This window comes from Rosa rugosa, chromosome 6, assembly GCF_958449725.1.
Source record: "Rosa rugosa chromosome 6, drRosRugo1.1, whole genome shotgun sequence".
Classification (NCBI taxonomy): Eukaryota; Viridiplantae; Streptophyta; class Magnoliopsida; order Rosales; family Rosaceae; genus Rosa; species Rosa rugosa.
The window spans coordinates 36,704,809-36,718,083 of record NC_084825.1 but is presented as its reverse complement, the minus strand read 5'-3'; the positions used below and the strand labels follow the sequence as shown (position 1 = coordinate 36,718,083).

Below are 13,275 nucleotides of genomic sequence, written 5' to 3'. Positions count from 1 at the left end.
TGCTTAATTATGACTGTCTGCAGTTTTTATGGAAAAAAAAAAAAAAAAACTACACTACTACCTGGAAGCACGAAGCAAGTCGTCAGTGGTTGTCCTTATCATCTATTCTAAGAGCAACTCCAACAGCTTCCCTATAATTTTTGTATAATAGGGAAGTAAAAGTCAAAGCTTTAGCATTTTTTTATTCTCCAACTCCAACAGATTCTCTATTTTACAGCAATCTCTAAAATCTCCATATTCTTCCTTAAATTTTTAGAGCTTGCTGTAAATATAGGGAATTTGGTTTTCTCTTTCCTCACTTTCCCTAAAATAGAGATAGTTATAGGGAATCTGTTGGAGCAAAAGAGGCTTATTTTTCCCTAAAGTAGAGAAAAATCAAAATATAGGGAAGCTGTTGGAGTTGCTCTAAGTCTCCCTAGCTATTATAGGTTGTGTGCTACTGGTCTTGGTACTTCTTCTTCCCTTATTTGATAAGAGGAAATTACAATAGAGTTAAGAATTGAAATGAGTCGGTCGCAAGAAAGCAATAATTAAGTCAACCAAAGAGTGCTCATCTTGATCATATATTCTATATATTGATTGTTAGGTCTGTAATGAACTTGTACCTGATTCATAACCAAACAAATACCCCACATACATCTCCCTCTCTTTGGTTCAAAATTAATAAAAAAAAATCCAGATGGAGGTTTTGGCTCTGAAATTGGTCTTTGACACTAACAAATAGCTGTCTTTGGAAAACAAGAGTTGGAAAGAAAGGGAGTTTTGGTTGGTTGTCCATCTTGCTATCCTATAAATTAGTTTCTTATTCATCAATGGAACCCACCCACGTATTTCACAACGAACAATTTCCTATTCCATTAAGTGCATATATCTGAAATCCCTTGTTTTTTTTTTTTTAATTATTTTTTTTTTTTAATCTTTTAAGAACAGACAACTTTTTATCAAATAATTTCAAGGATCTTCCTTCAAAACGATCTCCCTAGAATCAAATTTGTCGTATTTGATTAACTAGAAGGCATTAAATTAAGACATCAAATCGATTTTCTTGTCATATCTTATGAATATTATAAGGCAACATGCTAATGTTGTATGAGATGGTTGGAAAAACCAACGCATTATGAAATTTGTCTTCGCGTGTAATTACGGAAATGCTGCTTACTGGCCTTGGATATTGGTCCTTAATTATTACAACTACACAACAGAAACAGTCATGTTGGAAAAAGGATGCATTGCTAGTAGAGTAGTACTAGTTTGAAGGAAGTCAACTTTTAATGCATTTTTCTTTTCCTAAATGATTGTTGTTAAGTGGATTTTGTACAGTAATGTTTCGTTTCAGTGGAGGAAAATGAAACCCAATTCTATCTTCACCTACATATATATACTTGCTTTTTTTTTTCTTTTTTTTTTTTGAAATGACATATATACTTGCTTTTCAATATAATAATTTTTTTTTTCAATATAATAATTTAGCTGGAGAAGTCTCTCGGTCTTTCCTTCCTTGGGGGACCTGCTAGCTAGTAATGAGATTTTTTATGCATATAGCAATAAGAGCAACTCCAACAGCTTCCTTATAATTTCTGTATTATAGGGAAACAAAAATCAAAATCTCCATAATTTTTCTGCTCCAACTCCAACAGCTTCCTTATTTTACAGATTTCTGCATTTATTACAACAATAAAATATTCTACATTTAAAACAAATCTAAAATAATGGCTAGTTTACAACGGCTATTTCTAACGGCTAGTTTACAACAGCTATTTTATAACAGCTAGTTTACAACGGCTATTTCTAATGGCTCTTTTCACCTGGTCTAAACCAATATTGAGCCATGCAGATACAAGAAGTTTGTCTTCTTCGATTGTGAAGTTGGCTTGTCTTTGTGCTTTCCTGCTGCTAGGTGTACGTGGTGTCTCTTCGTAAGTGTAAACTTCATTTGTAGGAGTCTCTTCATAAGTGCAATCTTCATATGGTGAATGAGCATAAGTAGAACCATTGGACTGATACTGACTCGCCGGGAAATCGTGTGGTTCATTAAGGTCACTGAGGACTGATTCGTTGTTAAGGAGGTTAGTGAAATTCAATGGCATCGAAGCCATCTAAAAAAACTAAACAAGGCAAAGGCTGGTAATCCATCTACATGAGAAAAGTACTCATAATATTAAACAAGGCAAAGGCACACATTAAGTACAATATCAATGGTATAAGCTGTGAATATTGAAGAAAGAAAACAATGGGACCTACAACCAGATTTGTTGCTGGTCAATGAAGAAAGAAAACAATGGGACATGCATACATGCATAGACAACCTATTTCAAATGATCATCAACTATCTGTGCATCAAGTCGATCAAAGTGTACTAAATTAATGTGTTTTTAATCCAAAAACAGTAAAGCAAGAAATTGATCAAATTATTGATCTACTGTAAGCAAGAATTAATCCAAAAACAGTAAAGCAACAAATTGATCAAATTATGTTCCTTGTTGTCAAAGGTACAAGCTGTGAAAAACCCATTTGCTTGATCAATGGTTAATTAAATATGACAACTTGATAACATACGGATATTTAGGATAAGTAATTTCCTATATATGATGATGCAAGGAACTTGATATATTTCTAAAGCTTTGGCTATATATGATGATGCAAGGAACTTGCAGTACGTAGTTGGTTAGAACGTTTCTTTTCGTCCAGATTTGTTTATTATGAAATAAAGAACAAGATGCATGGAATAATATGCAGAAACTGTTGTATTACGTACACAATATAATTCTATGAAGATGTAGGATCAAGAATACAACATATAGAAACTAAATGGTGGTGAATAGCTAGGTACTTATGCTTGTATAAGCTTCAATCATAAGCCCTACAGAAGTCTAGCTTAGTGCGCACCAGGAACAGGGGCAGAGCAAGCAATTCCTACTTGATATCTCCCAAGGAAAATCCCGAATTATATCTCAGATTGATGGCATACTGCATACATGTGTATGTGCATAATCTTTCGGTCTAGGATAAATAATTGTACCTACCACCACCTTTGTATACAAAACCTTTTTCCACACTTCAAATTTATAGTGTATGTTATCTGCAAGGGGTTATATACAACTAGGAAAGAATTTGTCTACCGTTGGTCTCATATTGCATCGATCCTCTATGACAAGAACACAACTCGTTGTTCTAAATGTGAGAGGGAAAAGGTGAAAAGGAAAAAAAAAGGGTAGAACAAAGGAAAAATATCCAGGTCCTTCAGTTCAAACCTATCTACCAAACCACTACTCAATACTATGGTTCACTGTAATCAACTAACTAATGACTCCTATTATCTGTACATATTAGGTCTAACACTTAGGCTAATTGACAACCCATTGTTCCATGTTCCAGAGGTATGATATCATATGATGATATTTCATATTTGTCAAAAGTAAAAAATAAAAAGTGAAAAGGAGAATGAAAACTTTTTCAGTGCCTAACTGAGACCCAGAGAGAGTCAAGCCAAGCTCACCAATTCATTCCTTCATCCCTGGACTGAACTTTACATGTGTATTGGGTCACCACTACACTAGAAACCCCCCCTGCTTTCCTTGTAGGTGTTTTAGTTAAGAAGATACAGGGAAAAGGTATTATGCGCGTTGGGTTCCATTGTTTTAAAATGAGTTGCACACTTGCAGACAAGCTTGAAAATTCATCCTTCTCTTTGAGGCATTTTATCAGTAACCAAAGGGGCGTTATGAATGCATGACATGCTTTACAACATCAACACTTATCCAGAGTTCCAGACATCACCGAAAAAACAAATTATACATAGGTGTAGTTTTATCCAGACTTCATAATATGAAAAACGAAAACCTGAAAATCAATTTGAAAGTTTTCACCAGGGAGATTGCCACCCCCTGCAACATACACAATCAACAATGACCACCAAAAGTGGGAGAGCATTCAAACGCCTTCAGATAATTATTACCAGAATTGGCAAAGCATTCCTAACCATTAAAAAACAATCAAGGACTCAAGAACTCAAAATTTTCAAATTCCCTGATCAATCAAAACAAACGAGTGTGGAAAAGACGAAAACAAGTACAAAATTGGAATGAATCGAACCGAACGGAGGTGGAGGAGGCGACTCACCGGCGACGCCGTCTTCTTTCTCGGTTGAGCTTCAATCGAAGTTGAACCATTTGAGTCGTTGGGACTTGGGAGAGGGGAGCACGTGAAACATTTATTAAGGGGAGCACGTGAAACATTTATTAACTTTTCTATCGCTATATTTTTAGCGTTTGCTGTAGATTTAGGGAATGTAACCTTCTCTCTCTCCTCAAAATCCCTATTTTAGAGGAAAGTTTAGGGAAGCTGTTGGAGTTAAAAATGACCCAATTTTCTCTAAAATAGAGAAAAATGAGGAAATGCAGAATCTGTTGGAGATGCTCTAACTTCTCGGGGAGCATTCCCAGACTCCCAGTCAGCTAGGTCGATGAAGAAAATGAAGAATTTTCTCATTATCGTTACCCTTTACCAAATTGAGAAAGAATGGCGTGGAAAAACCTACCCTAGCATTTCAACCTTTTAACATAGCCGAGAACAGATTAAGAGGGTTCATTCCAATCCAATGCAAGAAGTATAGTGATGGCTTTGCCTTGAAGCCCAAGGCAATGTCATTCGCTGCTGCTATACGTCAACAAAGCTATTGGCCTCCTCTCCCTGTCATTTAGCAGATAAAGACATTTTCCTTATTAATTAGGCACAATCTTCTCGGCTAGAACTTTTAAATTATTAATGTTTTGTGATGGCTTTAACAAATTGTTATACGGTTCTTGTATTCTGATCCTTTTGTTTTTGAATTGTTTCTGAAAGTCTTGTTGCTACTATAGTGATTTTCGAAATTTGCATGTTAATGTACTAAACAGAATAAAAAAGAGTACTAACATTTAATGTGTAAATCTGTAATCCTAAATTGAATCAATGAATCAAGTTGGAGCGGTCATCAGCTTGATCAACCCGACGTTCATTGGGTGGTGTTGTGATTTTGTATTAATTTTACCTAGTGAGCATGTAATTGATATTGAGCATGTATTTTTTTGTGCTGTGTGTGATTTTTATATTTCTGCTACAGTTGCTGAGGAAATAAATAAAAACGAACAGTGCTGTTAGTCCAATGTAATGAATATTATTATTACTATATTGTGTTGCCTTTTGAATATGATTGTATGCTTCTTGAGCTTCTTGTATTTTGATCCCTTTGAGCCCAATGTAATGAAAAGAATAAAAGAGAGTAACTTAAGTATAAATCTCTAATCCTAAATCTACACATGATCCCATTACGATCAATGAAGAGGGGAATCAAGTTAGAGCTGTCAGTTTGATCAGTTTTACCATATCAAAGTATCAAACCTACTTGCAGCATATTTGTAGCATTTTGACTGAGTCATTGGGTTGTTGACTTTTTAATGGGACATAGAGTGCATATTTCCTCCCAACTCTGTTTTATAAAACCCCAAGCCAAGGTTTTAAATATCTGCGATATTTCCGATATATCCCCCGATATCTCCTTTTTTCGACGGACCGATATATCTTGAGGGGTAAATATCTTATCTTCTCCCGTTTCTGCGAAATTTCTCCGACATCGTCAAATATCCCTGATATATTAGATATTTGAAATATATCCCCGATAAAGTGAAGAAATATCTGTAAAATTTGATATAAAAATTAAAAAAAAACTCAGTAATTCTCTAAATGAAAATCTGTGTGAAGAGAGATCTCCTCAAGGCAAATCTGAGTGAGGAGAAATCCCCTCAAAGTGAACATAGGTGAGTAGAAAATCCCCTCAAGGCGAATCTAGGTGAGGAAAAAAATCCCCTCAAGGCGATTTTGGGTGAGAAGTAATTTTCTAAATGCAAATCTGTGTGAGGAGAGATTTGGTACTGTGTAGTCTGTGACTATGTCTGTAACTCTGTATGTAGTTTGTAACTCTGTAGTTGAATAATAGAAAGAAGATAAATGTTCAATTATTCAAATGAGGCCAAATGACATTGCAGAAGGAAGTCAAGACCTCTTCCACAAGTTGTAGAAACTGCAACTAATGCTGGAATCAACGTAGAGAGAGTCTTATCTAAAGAAGTTGTTAAAAACCCAGAAGATAATTCAGATAGTGATGATGCGTGGGGTGGTACAACAACTCTAGATAGTTCTGATAATGGTGGAGAGGGTGGAAGCGGAACAGGTGGTGGAGGTGAAAGATATGAATATGGACAATCTTCTATGGATGGAGGATTAAACCAATTTACCTGTGAAGGTAATTTTGATCATACCACCCAAGATGAAGACCACGGAGTGAGAACAACTGGTCATGGTGCTCAAGAGAAGACCCGATATGGGAGAAGGACTAGAGGTGCAACTGATGATCAAAGTACCCCATATGATGTTTCTTCAATTGCCTTAAGTTTTGACTCTATCAGTTTAGGCACAGAGCGCAGTGGGATCTCAAATGAATCTCATGAAGGCAACAATCAATTTGGTTATGATGCTTATGGATATAATCAATATGGAGAAGTATATGATCAGTCATCCAGTTGGGTTCATCCTTATTATCCTCTTATAGGGGAAACAGTCGGTAGCTCTAAAGAGATCTATAACTATCATGTTCATTACTACAATTAGTCAAGAAGAACAAAGGAATAAGAGATTTGGGATTTTTCTGATATGTTATTTACCTTCTCCAAGAAAAGAGTATATATACATGATACATCAAGACCTATTAGGAAACTAATTACAATAGAATAATCCTAATAATTCACAATATTCACAATCCTAATTATATGGCATGACTCACGCCAACACTCCCCCTCAAGTTGGTGCATACAGATCACAGATGCCCAACTTGTCAAGTGAGTCATAGAAGGCTTTACTCGAGAGAGCATTTGTAAGAATATCCGCCAACTGTTCTTTAGTAGGAACGAAGGGAAACATAATGATCTGTCCATCTAGCTTCTCTTTAATAAAGTGTCGATCTACCTCCACATGCTTCGTGCGATCATGCTGAACAGGATTGTGAGCAATTTCAATTGCAGCCTTATTATCACAATAAAGCGGCATAGCTTTTTCTGCCTGAACCCCAAATATTTCAACAAATTTCTCAACCACAATATCTCACAAAGTCCTCGAGCCATTCCTTTATACTCTGCTTCTGCACTAGAACGAGCCACCACCTTCTGTTTCTTGCTCTTCCAAGTAACCAAGTTACCACCCACAAATGTGAAGTAGCCCGAAGTAGACCTGTGATCTGTAATATTACCTGCCCAGTCCGCGTCTGTGTACCCGGAAACATCCAAGTGACTATGTTTTGAAAAGAGTAATCCCTTCCCTGGAGCAGACTTTAAATATCGCAAAATACGAAATACAGCATCCATATGAGTCTTACTGGGATTATGCATAAACTGACTCACCACACTAACTGCATAGGCTAAATCTGGTCTAGTGTGGGATAAATAAATCAACCGGCCAACTAACCTTTGGTATCTTGCTTTATTCGTAGGTACTTGATCCAAGTACTCTGCTAACCAATGGTTTTGCTCAATAGGAGTATCAACAGGTTGACAGTCAAGCATACCTGTTTCTGCCAGCAAGTCGAGAACATACTTCCTCTGACTCAACACAATACAATCCTTCCCACGAGCAACTTCAATTCCCAAAAAATATTTCAAATTACCCAAATCTTTCATCTCAAATTCTAAAGATAACTAACCTTGTAACCTTTGAATCTCCTCAAAGTCGTCACCTGTCACAACCATGTCATCAACATAAATAATCAAGGCAGTCACTTTACCACACCGATGTTTAAGGAACAAGGTGTGGTCTGAATTGCTCTGCCGGTACCCAATTTTCTTCATGAACTTGGTGAACCTGCCAAACCAAGCTCTGGGAGACTGCTTCAAACCATAAAGAGATTTTTTCAATTTGCACACCACCTGCTCTCCAGTAGAAGTACCATATCCAGGAGGCAAATCCATATAAACTTCTTCATGCAGATCACCATGCAAGAATGCATTCTTAACATCAAACTGTTGTAAAGGCCAATCAAGATTAGCAGCTAACGAAAGAAGTACCCGAATTGTGTTAATTTTGGCCACTGGTGCAAATGTTTCATCATAATCCACTCCATACTTCTGAGTATAGCCTTTAGCCACTAGTCTTGCCTTGTACCTGTCTACCGATCCATCTGAATTGTGTTTCACGGTATACACCCACCGACAACCAACTGTCTTCTTCCCGGGCGGTAATGTTACTAGCTCCCACGTACAATTCTTCTTAAGAGCATCCATTTCGACTGTCATTGCTTGCATCCACTTCTCATCCCTCATTGCATCCTGCACTTTACTAGGGAGAGACACAGAAGATAATTGATTCACAAAGGCTACATACGGTTTAGACAGCCTATGGGTCGACACATAATTAGCAACAGGGTATTTAGCTTTTGCACTTAGAGTAGGTTCATAGTGCTTCGGGGGTTGACCCCGGGTGGAACTACTAGGCAGAGTTTTGGTGGGAACAATATCTGACACAGAAGAGGGAACATTAGCCGACACAGAAGGACTAGGCAGAGTATCTGACACAGAAGAAGGAACTCTAGATGACACAGAAGGAATATTAGATAAAGGAGGATTAGAACATACCTTGGGTGATGATTGAGTAGGTGAGACCACTGAAGGAGAGGGGGAGACAGAAGAACTGTTCAAAACGGCATTGGCGACATCAGTAAGCTGATCGAAAACAGGATCAGGAACTTCCTCTCTTGCCGACCGGTCAGACTGATCCGGTAGACTGGTCAGTAGCTGACTACCCAAATTCTCTTCTCCGTTCGGTGGGCTGCTGTCCTCTTTTTCAAGTTCCGTTCCCAAACACTCCAGCCTTGAGAACTCGGATGCCAGTCTCTCATCTTGCCCACTAAACAAATCTTCATAATAACAAGACTTCTCCCCCTGACGAGGAGTCACAGGAGGCAAAAAATAACATGCATCTTCACTGAATGTAACATCCATAGTGACATAAAACTTCTAGGATTGAGGATGATAACATTTGTAACCTTTCTGATGAGAACCATACCCCACAAACACACACTTAAGGGCTCTAGCATCCAACTTTGACCTCTGATTCTTATATAGATGAACATAAGCAATACAACCAAAGACACGAGCATGAAGAGTATTAGAAGATGGAATAGAAACATAGTTAGACAAGACCTCAAGTGGGACACGACCTTGAAGAGGGACAGACGGAAGACGGTTGATTAGATGAGAAGCACACAATATGGCCTCTCCCGAAAGATACTTTGGCATGTTAGCACTAAGTAGAAGAGACCGAGCCATGTCCAGAAGATGACGATTTTTCCGTTCAGACACCCCATTTTGCTCAGGTGTCTATGGGCATGAAGTTTGATGTATTATGCCATGGTGTTGGAAATATTCACGAAAAGAATGATTGACAAACTCACCCCCATTATCAGAACGAAAGACCTTAACATGAGCATCATATTGAGTACGAACAAGCTTATGGAATGCTGTAAAAGCAGAGAAAACAGAATCTTTGGACTTAAGTAAAACCACCCAAGATAATCGAGTAAAGTCATCAATGAATAAAACAAAATATCGCATTCCAGAAAGGGTAAAATGTTTAGAAGGACCCCATACATCTGAATGAATTAACTCAAAAGGCATAGTACTAGAATGAAAACTTGAAGGATAACTAGACCTATGACTCTTAGCCAAAGCACAAGTTTCACAATGCATGCTAGACTCACTAACTCCCAGAAACAATGAAGGCATGGGCTTCTTCATAACTCCAAAAGATGGATGACCAAACGCCTATGCCACAACCATAGCTCACTCAATCTGTCAGAATTCAATGTCAGGGCCAAATGCTGTTCTGGTGCTTGTGTTGGCTCTGCGTACATGCAATCCAAGTGAAACAGTCTCCCCCTCAGGTCTCCCTTGCCCATGATCACCCTGGTGCACAGATTCTGAAAAATAACATACATTGGATAAAAGGTTATAGAGCATTTATTTTGTGACCCCAACTGGGATACAGACAAAAGATGATGAGACAATGAGGGTACATAAAGCACATCATGCAATACAATGGATGGTGTAACTTGAACAGACCCAATACCTAAGACTGGAAAAGACTCACCATTCGCATTAGAAACATGGGATATAGAAGGGGATGACATAGACATAAAGAAGGACTTATCATAGGTCATATGGTCAGACGCACCAGAATCAATTATCCATGTATCACTACCAGTAAAGTCAGAAACATGTAAAGCAACACCAATTTTACCTCGAGTTTCTTTAGTCAAGGAAACATTACCCTGTGAGGGATCTTGCCCTGCAATGCCGTAGAAGTCAGGTTCTGGCACCAATTGGACTGCCGCTTTGCCTCTTTGACCACCACCACGTCCTCCAGTATTATTGCCTCCTCTCCAACCAGAGTTGTTGTAATTAAACCTTCGCAGCTTAGGGCATTGATTCTTGAAATGGCCAACTTCCTTGCAATAGTTGCAAGCCATTTGATTATAATTCTGATTCTGCTGATATCCTTGATTCCATGGTTGATACTGACTCTGAGATGGAACTAGGGTAGAGTTCCCAATCTGAGGTGGAGGTGGAGATGTAGCATGGATTGCTAGACCAGAAATTTCAGTATGAAGGTTCTGAGCGGCAGCCTTATTCCCTTCATCTCTTCGGATATAGGCAAAAGCTTGTTCCAATGTAGGTGGAGTTGCAAGACGCAATAACTCATTCTTTGCCCCTTCAAAGTGAGGGTCCAGGCCAGCAAGAAAAATATGGACATGCATCTTGTCCTGCTCAGTTCGATAGAGATTAATATCAGCTTCACAAGTCATAGGATTAGGGTTTCTCTGATCAAGCTCCTGCCAGATTGTCTTCAAATTCGCATAAAAGGTTGCAACAGGCTGTCCACTTTGAGTTATTTTGAAAGCTTTGACATTCAATTCATGAACACGAGCAAAGTCACTCCCATCATAATATGTAGCAGCAACAGAATCCCAAATTGCTTTGGGAGAATCATAGTTAGCAAATAATCTCATTACCTCCGGAGTCATAGCCTTGAGAAGAATTCCCATCACATTAGTATTTGCCGTATCCCATTCATCGGCTTTTGGTCCTGCAGCAGGTCTTGCTGCATTACCGGTAACATAACTCCACTTTTCAATTCCCTGAATATGGATCTTCATAAGCCTCTGCCATAACTGATAATTGGTGCCGTCGAGCTTTACACCAAAACTTGAATTATCTGTCACATTCTGAACAATCACAACCTCACGGGCCACAGAGTTAGCCCCTCCACTCTGTGATCCTCCATTATTCCCATCGGTAATAGTCAAGTCCACCATCTTCTTCCTTTTTTTTTTTTCTTTTTTTTTCTTCAGACCCTTCAAATTGTAACAAAAAGAATACCAAAGAACCAAGAAGGATGCGGACGGACACAAGAACAAAAGGGATGAACTGATGGACAAAGGATGAAATCAACTTGTAGAAGCAAAAGAACCAATTCACGACTTGCAGGAGCAAAAGAACTAATTCGACAAGAAGAACCAAGGGAAGACAATCACTTGACCAAAAGAACCAATTCAACCAAATCAAAAAGGACCGAATCAAAAGAACCCTATATTCGCAGCGGAAATAACAAACCGAGTCCGAATGGATCTCGGCTCTGATACCAAGTCAAGAAGAACAAAGGAATAAGAGATTTGGGATTTTTCTGATATGTTATTTACCTTCTCCAAGAAAAGAGTATATATACAAGATACATCAAGACCTATTAGGAAACTAATTACAACAGAATAATCCTAATAATTCACAATATTCACAATCCTAATTATATGTCATGACTCACGCCAACACAATTCGCACTATATGGGTCATATGTCTTGGTCTGATTATTGCATTTTCGTAGACCAGCGAGCGGCTTTTCAACCGCCTAGAGTCTCTTTTTGGATGTAGATGAAGTTGACATTCATATGTATTTATATGTAATTCTAAATTTCTAATAAATTGACTTTTTTCAAAAACGATATTTTGTTATCCTGTATCCCCGATATATCCCTAATATTTCCGATATCTCCCTTTTTCAAAGCATAAGATATCGGTATCTTAAAACCTTGCCCCCAGCATAACTCTGAAATCAGTTTACTGATCCAGACAACTTTTTGTCGAACAATTTCAAGCATCTTCCTTCAAAACTATCTTGCTTATAGAATTAATCATGCGATTAAGATTAATTGATCAAGTTTATCAAAATCAGTTAAATGTATTAAAAGACATCAAATTGATTTGCTTGTCATATTCTAATTTCCTGGAAATTAAAACATACCATTTTAATGCGGTATGAGATACTTGGAATCAACATCTAGATTATGAACTTTGACTTGTCTTGTAATTTGCTGAAATGCAAATTAGAAAACACAATTATAGAAGAAAATCAGTATATATAATTAAACAAATAAGAGGAAAACAGAGAAGAACAGAGACCTTAGAGCAGAATCAACATGGTTCTTGCCTACTGGCTTAGTGGCCTGAATCATTGCAACCACACACCTAATTCAACTTTTTTATTTGATACGGACACCAAATTCAACTTTAGATGAGTGGATTGTTAGTGCTGATACGAGGACAACGCAATATGAAGAAAAGCTCTCAATTTATCATGACCAGTTAATATCTGTTAATTATTTGTCTCCAAGTAAAAAATATGGTACTTGCTACTTTGTATTTTACCAAGTGAGGATGAAATTTATATTGGTATTGCCTTTTTAGCCCTTGAAAGAGGGAGTTGGATTTTGCCCCTGAGTAAGTTGTTCACCCAGACAAGATTTCTTCCCCAAGTTCTACTCCAGAGTGCATATCTAGTTTTATATGCTCAACGTTCATTCAAAAATAAGGACCAGCAAACAATAAGTTCTAGAGTTGCAGAGATTACTCATTTACTTGGATCCGAATGTGAATTATTTTTTCTGTTGTTCTCTAGAATTCAATTCTTTTTTCTTTTGTTGGGCTAACTAGGACAAACATTTTTGGGGCAACTTTTGCACTTGTACTTCTAGTGGAACAAATAAATTATTACAGTAATTTGTTGTCACGTGCTAAATTTTGCTCGGTTACTGCAGGCTTGTATGAGATCACAGTTATTTCTACTTTTCTAGTCTCCTTTTAAGGCATAATGAAATATATCTCATTTAACATCGCAATTTTGATCTCTCAAATAAATGAAAAA

The 13,275-nt window shown here is 37.6% G+C and overlaps 1 long non-coding RNA gene across 1 annotated transcript; it reads right to left on the bottom strand.

The window, feature by feature from the left end:
- Nucleotides 1-1,549: 1,549 nt before the first annotated feature.
- Nucleotides 1,550-4,189, bottom strand: LOC133718837 (uncharacterized). Its single transcript, XR_009850619.1, has 2 exons — nt 4,120-4,189; nt 1,550-2,047 (listed from the first exon to the last, which is right to left on the bottom strand). It is a non-coding gene; the product is annotated as an uncharacterized LOC133718837 (long non-coding RNA).
- Between the last annotated feature and the right edge of the window lie 9,086 nt (nt 4,190-13,275).